Source organism: Spermophilus citellus (assembly GCF_964194105.1).
Source record: "Spermophilus citellus genome assembly, chromosome: 9".
NCBI classification, from domain to species: Eukaryota; Metazoa; Chordata; class Mammalia; order Rodentia; family Sciuridae; genus Spermophilus; species Spermophilus citellus.
In genome coordinates this window covers 64,595,606-64,606,372 of record NC_138191.1, presented here as the reverse complement: position 1 = coordinate 64,606,372, position 10,767 = coordinate 64,595,606, and the positions used below count along the sequence as shown (strand labels likewise).

The window sequence follows — 10,767 nt, the reverse complement described above, 5'->3', positions numbered from 1 at the left end:
ACTTCCAGATCTTCTGGGACAGGTAGGTGCTTTTGGGTTTTGAGATAGTTGCTGTGGTTTTCACTGCTTTGTGGGCCAGCCGACATGGAGAGAGTTGTTCTTCCAATGTGGGGCTCTTGGATATCCTTTGAAGAGGTTGAAGAGCAAGGCCATCCATGCAGCCAAAGTGACCATGGGTGTCCTTGGTCACTGGTTCTCAAGACCCTGCAGAAGGATTTCACACAATTCCCACATAGCAGCATGCATGAGTTTATTAAAAGAGATAGGAAAAGGGAAACACACTTGAGGAAGAAAGGGAGAAAAATAAGGTCTCTCAGAGAGGAGAGGGACAGCACCTCCTTCCTGCCTTCCTGTTTTACTGGAGGCAGGAAAGTTTCTAGAGAGTTCTGCCCAGGTCCACCTCTTGACTTTTGACTGACAGCAGGATTGCATCGTACTTTCAGATCCCCACTGCACATCGTCTTACCCTCTGAAGAAGAGATTGTTACTATTATAATGAGATGCTAAGACCCAAGGAAACCTCCTGTTACTTAGACCTGTGCTGACTGATTCTAATTGAAACTTGTTCTTAAAGATTTTATGGTTAAGAACTTTGCTTCTAATGATTATGTCTCCCTGTGTCCTGGAATCTGGCCTAGGTAAAGGTCACAAAATCCCCTGTTCAGGGTAACTTGTGTTCTTCTTATGGGCAGGGAGGAGCCTTCTGGGTTTGCACTTTTCCTGCAGATAACAAGTTGTTTGCTGAGGAATGTAGCATATCCTATTGACTAGAGCCAGGCAGAGCCTGAACACCCTCAAACCAATTGCCTGGCAAAAGAAAACGTGTGGGGATGGGAATAATAGGCCCAGTCTATAGAATTACCACTTAAAAGTCCAGTTTTCACTGTGCAGCTCTATTTGTTACCTACCAAAGAGAGGAGGCCTTGAGGAAGGGAAATCTTTCATTTTAATAACTTAATCAAAGGAACTGAATCAAAACACCATTGGCAATGCCTTGGTGCATAAATCTCTAAGGCTAATAAGAATGTTTTGACAAAAAGGGTAAATAACTACTCTTATTTATTATCTAAATAATTTTATTAGAAATATTGAAATCAAAGTACAAAGTGGGGAAAAAAAGTGCAAAGAGTAGAATATCTGAGGCAGTCCTTTTGACCCCAGATATCATATATAAAACAAGATTAGGCAGAGGGGATGTTTGTACCTAGAAGCTCTAAAACATCAAATTAATTTAGCCTTTCTTCTAACTGCTTTTTAAAAAAAAAAAAAAACTGTATCAGACATCTCAGGGTAAATTTGATCTAATTCAAATAAAGTGGGAAAAGGTGCCTCCTGACAAAGATCTCAGCCTTCTATGAAGTTAACAGTCTAAAAGCAAAAATGGGATTTTCCCCATTTTTTTTTTTTAGAACAAATATGCAGATCCGAGGGAAAAAAAATTTAAACACATTCTTAAGCAGACAGCTGATTGAGAAAGAGCCAGATACAAACTTTGGGCAACAAGACAGCTTTCTTTCTTTTCTCCTCTGCTACTATCCTTTCCCGACCCCTGTACCCAACCTGGCACCTCTTCCTCTCCATCCCCATGAAAACTCAACAAAAACTGTTATGATTAATGACTATAGATGGGCAGGAGCAGATGTACACTTTTCGAACACTTGAGGTTTGGATCAGGTTGACTCTTCTAACTCCTCTTTCTAAAGCCCTGCCCAGGGCCCCCTCCTCCCTTTTCCTTTCTGAGGCATGCTAATGAGAGCTCCAGGCCAGGACTGAGGAAGGACGAGAGCTGGCTCCTTCCCATGGATCCCCAGCTATCTCTGCCCCTGCTTCCTGCTGGAAGAAATCAATGCAAAGCAACTTCTGTAGGAGCAGCTGCCGACGCCTGTCCTCTCCCATCCCCCGCCCCATCACATTCTGTTGTCACATTCTTGGGCAATATTTCAGAAGCTTACTCATCCTGCCACTCACTTCCCCCACTCCCGTAGCTCTGCCCCCAAACAAGACATTAGGAAGGAAACATGAGAGATTTTATTTTAGCCTAATTGAACAATATCCCTTATTTCATCTTGAGTAAGATAAATGGGCTGTCCAACTTCACTTCTCACTTTATCTGTAATGAGGTTTCTCTCTCGACTGTTTACTAAAGTATTAAAAAGCACTTTGCAGGGCCTGCTGCTATATTCCATCAAAGAGAGTCAATAGAACAGATGAAGACACATGAGAAAGGCAGAGAGATAAGGTGCCTTTTATGAAAGTTCAGATTCTAGACTTATTAGAAAGAACTGTTTCCCCTCTATGAATTCAGTGTAAAAACACCACCTTTTTCTCTGTGGCAGCAAAGTGTTTTGTTATAGGACAGGACAGCACCTGACAGGTCAGACCAAGGTGGATAACTAATTGCAGTCATTAATGTCCAGGGGGTAGGAAATTGCCAGAATTGTGAGATTCTAATAGGCCATTAGCATCTCTATGCTGGATGTACTTGTGTGGACTCTTTCTCTCACCCACAGTGATAAAATGTCTGTCTGTTCTTGCCCAGACTCTGTCTCCAGCTGCTCTTAAAGAGAGGGGCACCTTCAGATGTTGGGTGCACAGGGGTTTGGGAGTCCTGGGAACAGATCTTGCTCAGGGTTTTGATGCCAAATGTGTGTCACTAAAATTAACTGCAATATAGTTTCTTCCCTTACAAAATAGAGAGTAAATATTTTACACGGATAGGTATTTCAGTATAGGATGAGTGACCATCTTTTGGATGTATCTCAATTTTTATGTAAGAATTAAGAATGGATTTTTATTGGATTGTAGCCACCGTCCTATTGGACACATTGATCAACAATTTGGGGTCCGACTATGTGCATACATATAGTAGGGAGGAAAACAAGACATAAACATGGAAAGTGAAAGAAAAGGCATGGTCTTATTATTAGAGGGGGAAGTCACATTTCTATTCTTCATTTAAGACCATGCCAAATACTTCTTGCACTCATTCCATAGCAGATCAATGCCTTTATGTCCTAGTACTGTCATCTACCTTTTCAGTCTCCCCTGTTAGATTGTTAGCTTTTAAAAGAAGGGAATGCATCCTATTCATTTCTTTATCCCCTGATCCTAGCAGCAGCTCCTGAAATATGGTCAACATGCAACCTTTGTGCATATACAAATGAATGGAGTGAATAAATATATGTCAAAAACAGACCATAAGTTCAAAGAGAGGCAGTTATACCATGGTGCAAAGAGCCCACATTTGCAACAGGTGCAAATGACAAACCTATTTTGTAAAAATTTGACTTTTTAAAAAATTTTTTTTGTAATTATAGATGGGCAGCATGCTTTATTTTATGTGTTTATTTTTATGTAATGCTAAGGATAGAACCTCACACAGGCTAGGCAAGCTCTCTGCCACTGAGCTACAGCCCCAACACCCCCCAAATCTGACTTTTATAGTGAGCCTCAGTGTCCACATCTGAAAAATGCTATTATCCAAACCAAACAGGGTTATTGTATGAATTCAATAAGAAAAAAATACTGTTAAATCAATTTTAACTCTTATCCTGTGACTCTGTTCCCTAAAGAATTGTAACAGAGCACTGGAGTTAAAAGGAAAGACCCAAATGCAACCACAGATTCCTAGTTTATCCAAGAAGTAAAGAAGTTGTGAGCCACAGGAGCACATGAACTCTCCAAGAGAAAAGAAAGAGTTAAGAAGTTGAAAAGCCAGACCCTCAATGAGGGCAGAGGGGTGGTATTTGAGATCATGACCTAGAGGAAAATCTAAAGAAAGAGGGTCTTGTATTATGGAGGTGATTCAAGAGCATGATGGTGAAATGCATGGTGACCCAAGAAATCAATGATTAATCTAAACCCAGTAGCATTTTGATTCTTGGGCCTTAAATTTTGATCAGTATTTAAAGATTCTTCTAGTTGGGTGATTATAAAAATTCTCAATGTTTTTTTTTTTTTAAGAGTCTATCAAAAACAGAAGATGAACTTTGTGGAGGAAAGGAAACTTATGAGTAGATCCTTTTAAAATCAGTCTTTTTAAATCTCAAAACCACACACATTTCTTTCCAGTAGAGACAAGCAGAACAGGCAACTGTTGTGGTTCAGCTTCCTTTGTTCCAAACACACCACGTGTGTTGTTCCATTTTTGGATTGCGTTCATATTTGTAACAACTATGTTCTGCTCCTGGCTCACATTGAGTCTGTGATTGACTAAAACGGAGTCAATTTTTTTTTTGAATGTTTACTAAGTCAGAAGTTGTTTAATAGTGCATTCAACTAATTAACTATTTAAACCTAAGCTAATGTTCAATTTGGACTTAATTGATTCTGGTTTTTCAAAACTTTCTATTGACTCAGACATGCAACATTTTAGTTACTCCTTCTAGGTTTTTGTCACTTAAAAAAAAACTGATTGTCGTTCTTCCTGTGTCTCCATACCATTCGTTTTTCTAAGGTTGAGTAGCACTACACTAAAAATAGAAATCCAGTTAATTATTCCTTAATTCTTTCACCTGCTGTATTTTTAATTTCTTAGAATTAAACTAAGTAAAAGCCCACTAAATTGAGGGCTCCTTGAGAGAAAACCTATGCTTAGTTATCTTTGTATTTTTATTATCTGATCCAGGGCCTGGGTCATATCCATCCTATATTTCTCTCTCAATATCCTTTAGGAAGTCTCATCCAATTCTCTAAAAGTCAGACCAACTGGACTGCAATTAACTGGGCCACCAATGTGGGTTAGGAGCAACATTGCTCATTCCTATAATGTTTATTCTGAGAGATGTCACTTTCTTTTCTTAGTTTTCAAAATATATGTTTAATAATCATTCTGGAATACTGCCAAACATAAGTATCTGAATACCTGTAGATACAGAAAATTAAGCTGGGCGTGGTGGCTCACACCTGTAATCCTAGACTAGAGAGACTGAGGCAAGAGGATCACAAGTTCAAGGCCAGCCTTAGCTACTTTGCAAGACTGTGTCTCAAAATAAAAAGTGAAAAAGGACTGGTGATGCAGTTGAGTGGTAAAGGGCCCTTAGGTTCAATCCCCAGTACTTACAAGAAAAAAAAAAAAAAGTCAAAACCAAGTTTTTCTAAGATTTCATTACTATCCCAGCCTCCCTCAGGATGGCCTCATGACAACATTCCTCACAATGACCTGCTCACCCTAGTCTTTCACTAGTGTCTGAACAGAAGACAGGATATGGGGAGGGAATAGCACCCTCAGCAATTTGTTTTGCAGGGACCTCGGTTTGTCCCTCGTGGCCCTCTCCTGGCATTGGGTGGCTGTGTGGATGAGTGGGGACAGTGGTTCCACAGTTCTCTTGTTCCTATTCTCTTCTGATTTTGCCCCACACTGTCCCTGTGTACTGTTTCATCCCTAGACTCAGCCCACCAACTCCACGGGGAAACACCGAGTCTCACACCCAAATGCGGTTCACAAAGATGGCACTTCAGCCAACTCCCCTGGCAGGCTTCTTTGGTGAGCCCAAGGCTCCATGCTTAACTTAGGATGCCAGACCTGTCCTGGAGGCCTAGTCAGCATAAGCAGGGAGTGACAATTATTTCTGGTTACACCATCTATCTTGTTTCTCTTTTGGAAGGATCATGCTTCGGTTATTACCCCATTGGATTTAAGAAACCCCATAACCTTTATACAGGAGAGTGGTTTATAACATACTTTCCCACATAGCTGTAATAAATTTCCACAATACTTGATTTCCCATTTTTTTAGCTAGAAAAACTGCTGTATTTCAAAGTCAATTGATTATTCAAAATAATCACCTGTTTCATAAGTAGCCAATTCTGCTCTGATTCCAGGTATCTTGCTCTTTCCATCAACAAATATTTACTGATATATCCAGGCCCTAGGCCAAGAGCCAGAATCTATTAGTAAACAAGCTGTGGAGCTTTCAGCTAAACAGGGAAGACAGAGTAAACAAACACTTGCAAGTGTTACAGGTGCTATGAAGAACAGCCACAGGGTGTTACAAGTTTAGGCTCTGAACCAGATGCCTGTTTTTGAATCTGTACTGCATGTGTGATCTTAAGGAAATTAACATTCCCGAGTCTTGATGTCTTCATTATAAAATAGAGATGATAATCCTATTATCAACCTCATAGGTTTGGAAGACTAAATGAGTTGATAATGTTAAGGGCTCATATTTGGCGCCCAATAAATATTTGCCATGATTACAGGGAGCTCTGAAAAGGGAGATCTTAACCTAGGAGCATGAGGATGAAGTAGGGGTGGATGAGAGTTAAGAAAATTTCCTGAAATGGAATTTTATCAGAGACTTAAAGGATGCATAGGAATATGGCCTGTGGGCAATGAGTGGGGTGTGTGTGGGCGGGGAGGAAGTTGAGGGGAGTGGGGACAGGTGCAAGGAAGAGAGGAGAGTGAGCAAAGTGAACATAAGTGCATAGAACCCATCAGACTGTCAACTAAACCTGCAGCTGCTACATCTCATGGGCTGGCCCCGTTCCCAGATCTTACTAACACTTGTCAGGGTAAAGTGTGGGGAGTTTATCAGGAAGAGAAAACATAAGACTTTAAGTCTAATCCTCTCTCCCCACCCCCCTACCCGCCCACCAACACATACAATGGAAAGAGGACCAAACTCCAAAGGGAACACAGGACTGATGCTCAGGCTCAACCTTCTACACTCTGTGACCCTGGGAACTCCACCCCCTATCTGGGCCTCAGATTCTTTCTCCATAAAAAATAGTGATAATAATTCTTACCTGGAGTTCTGTGAATTCACTTTAGCAAAATACAAAAGTTGCATGAACCTACTCTGGTTGAATTTCCAGTGTAGCTGTTGGGTGACATAATCACTCTGAATCTCAATTTTCTCATCTGTAAAATGGCAATGATAAGAATAATATTTCCCCCGATCTTTTATTTTGAAAACTGAATGTATAAAAAATTTAAAGAATGCCTTTATAACCTTCATATAGATTCATCAACTGTTACATTTTGCCATGTCTTTGCTTATTTTGTGTGTGTGTGACACAATGACATTTCCCTGTAAATATTTTAGCATATATTTTCTAAAAACAAGGATATTCTGTATATTCACCATACTATTATCACACCTAAGAGATTTATTACTGATTTAAAAATACCGTCTAGCAAATAGTGTATATCCAAACGTCATCAATCCCTACATAACTTTTACAGCTTCGTTGTTTGTTTGTTTTGAGACAGGGTCTTACTATGTCGCCCAGGTCAACCATGAACTCTTAGGCTCAAGTGATCCTCCTGCTTCAGCTTCCCAAGTAGCTGGGGACTACAGGCATGCACCACTACACATGGCTGTTCTATGAGTATTTTAAAAAGTTAGAATCTAATCAAACTTCATGCACTTGCATTGGCTATTGTAGATCTTTTGGCTTCTTTAATCTAGAATATTCTCCCTGTTTGGGGGGTGAGGGGAGCAGGGAGCAAGGCTTCTGTGACATTGATATTTTTGAAGCATTTATGCCAATTGTCTTCAGATTATCTCCAGATTTTTAAAAATTATTTCCTCATGATTAGATTTAGGTTAAAATTTTTGGCAAGAAGACTGCACAGGTGATGAAAGCAACTGCACAGGTGATCAGCAAGATGGTATAATAAGAAGGCCCAGAATTAATTCCTCAGTGGAGACATTGATTCAACAACAAAACACTGTCCAAAAGTCTTTGAGAACTCCTGAAACTGGGTAGGAAGTTGCTGTACCCCAAAGAAGCTCAAAACCAAGAACAGCCACATTGAGTAAGAAAGATTGCCTCCTTTCAACTGCATCAGCTCTTGAAACGAGGCTGGCCCAGCTCATTGCAATAAAAAGAGGGCATCTTGGGCTGGGGATGTGGCTCAAGCGGTAGCGCGCTCGCCTGGCATGCGTGCGGCCCGGGTTCGATCCTCAGCACCACATACAAACAAAGATGTTGTGTCCGCCGAAAACTAAAAAATAAATATTAAAAAAATTCTCTCTCTCTCTCTCTCTCATCTCACTCTATCTTTAAAAAAAAAAAAAAAAAAAAAAAAAAAAAAAAAAAAAGAGGGCATCTAGCTCACAGCTTCTCCCTTGGGAGGGAAAGGGGAAAATCAGAAAAAGATACTATGAGGAATCAAAAGCTATAAACTCATATCCCTAGTGAATATTAATGCGAAAATCCTCAATAAAATGTTAGCAAACTGAAATCAATAGCACATTCAAAGGATTATCCATCACAACCAAGTGGTTATATTTCTGGAATGCAATACTCAACATATGAAAATCATCAATGTAATACACCATACTAACAGAGTGAAAGACACAAACCACGTGATCATCTCAATTGATGTGGAAAAGTTATTTAACAAAATTCTATACCCTTTGATGATTAAAAAAACTCAGAAATTGAGGGAAAGTACTCAACATAATGAAAGCTAGATGTGAAAAGTCCACACCTAACAATATATGCATGGTAAATAACTGAGAGCTTTGCCTGTAAGATCAAGAACAAGGCAGAGATATCTGTCTACTCTTCTCACTTCCATTGAACATACTACTGGAAGTTGTAGCCAGACAAATCTGGTCAAAAAATCATAAGTAGAAGGTATCCAAATTAGAAAGGAAGAATTAGAACTATCTCTGTTCACAGATGACATAATTTTATCTGCAGAAAATCCTAACAATTCCAAATAAAACAAATACTTTTAGAACTACTGAACTAATTGGGCAAAATTGCCAGATACAAAATCAGCACTCAAAAATTAGTTGTATTTTTTATACACTACTGGTGAGCAATCTGAAAACTAACTAAATAAAATAACTCCATTTATAATGGGGCAAAATCCCATTTACATGGAGATAAAATATTAGTACATCAAAAACTGCGAACCATTGCTGTTATAACATGAAGAAGACATAAATAAATTGAAAAACATCTGTATTTATAGATCAGAAGACTTAATATTGTTGAAATGTTCATACTATCCAAAACAATCTATAGATTCAACGAATTTCCTTTGAAAGTCACAATGACATTTTTTTGCAGAAATTAAAAAAAATCTTCAAATTCACACAGAATCTCCAAGGAACCTAAATAGCAAAAATATTGAGAAAGGAAAAGCAAAATTCTTCACAGTTCCTGATTTCAAAATATATTACAAAGCTATCATAATTAAAACATCATAGTTCTGGCATAAAGACAGACACATAGACCAATGGATCGGAACAGAGCTCAGAAAGAAACCCTCACGTGTCAGGTTAAGTGATCTTTGACAAGTGTGCCAAGATCACATGAGGAGGAAAGGATAGTGTCTAACAAATGGTGCTGGGAAAACTGGGTATCCACAAGAGGGAACTAGACTCTCACCTTACACCAGACACAAAAATTAACTTGAAACATTTAAAGACTTAACTGTAAAATCTGAAACTGTAAAAATCTTAGAAGAAAAAAATATATATATAAGGACCTCTCCTCCTCTTCCTCCTCTTCCTCCATCGAAGTCATTGTCTTTGTCTTCACTACTTCCTGCTTCAGGCTCCTCCTCTCCTGTGCATTGAAGAAGATAACTTCATTGGAAAAGAAAACAAAGCAAAGAGGTAGCAATGAATGCAGATCATGAAGTTAACCTCCTAGTGGAGGAAATTCATTGTGTGGGTTCAAAAAATGAAGATGAAAAAGTTCAGTGTGAAATCTGAGGTCCTTTTCTAAGACAATTGTGCCAACCTTTTAGAAGCATTGACAGGAACCAAAAAAACTCCAAGCTGTAAAACAAGGGAAGATTGTTATGTACCCAGGAGAACTACTTTTGCAAGGTATTTATGATGATGTTGACATTATATTGCTGTGAGATTAATGTGGTTTGCATAACTTTGTGGATCGTTATTCTTTGTTTCTGATAAACTGGAAGGATAAAGAAATTAATATATACTTACTGTATTTTTACAAATGGTGATGTGTGGCACTTAGTGGTAGACTGCTTGTCAAGTGTGCTCAAGGCCCTGAGTTCAATCCTTAGAAACACACACACACACACACACAAAAAAAAAAAAAAAAAAAAAAAAAACACCTCTATTTTTCCCCATATTTTCTTATTGGTGCATTCTAGTCACTCATAATGATGGCCTTTGTTGTTACATATTCATACAGGCACACAATATAACAATGTAATTTGGCCAATATCACTCCCCAGAGGCTCACATTTTAAAAGTCTGTCCTTTAAATATCTTGAAAGAAAGTCTATTTATTGCACTGTAAAATGAATAAAGCCTATTATTTTTCTCAGGTACTTGACATTCTGTGAGAGCAAGAAACAAACTGAAGACCAGCTCCCCACCAAAAAAAAAAATATGCTCATGTAATAAAGACATAAAACTGTCTCTTTTCAAAAAAAGATAAGAACCAAATAAAGGGTAATCTTTATGACATTGATTTAACAATGGTCTTTTGGATATGACACTAAAAGTACAAGCAACAGACACAAAGTAAATGATGGAATTACATCAAACTTTAAAACCTCTGCACAGCAAAAGAAACAATCAACAAAGTAAAAAGGCAATTATAGAATGGAAGAAATATTTGCAAACCATACATTTGACATGAGGTCAATATCCCCATTATATAAAGAACTCCTTCAGCTGTGTGCTAGTGGATACTTGTAATCCCAGTGACTTGGGAGCCAAGAGGATCAAAAGTTTGGTTCAGACTGCAATTAGCAAGACCTTGTCTCAGAAAATGAAAAGGGTTGGTTGGGGTACTGCTCAGTGGCAGAACACCCTGAGTTCA

At 38.6% G+C, this 10,767-nt stretch overlaps 1 pseudogene across 1 annotated transcript; it reads left to right on the top strand.

Annotated features, from left to right (window-relative positions):
• Positions 1-9,587: 9,587 nt before the first annotated feature.
• On the top strand, positions 9,588-9,832 carry LOC308655157 (costars family protein ABRACL-like; annotated as a pseudogene). The gene has a single exon. The product of its transcript is annotated as a costars family protein ABRACL-like (transcript).
• Positions 9,833-10,767: the final 935 nt, after the last annotated feature.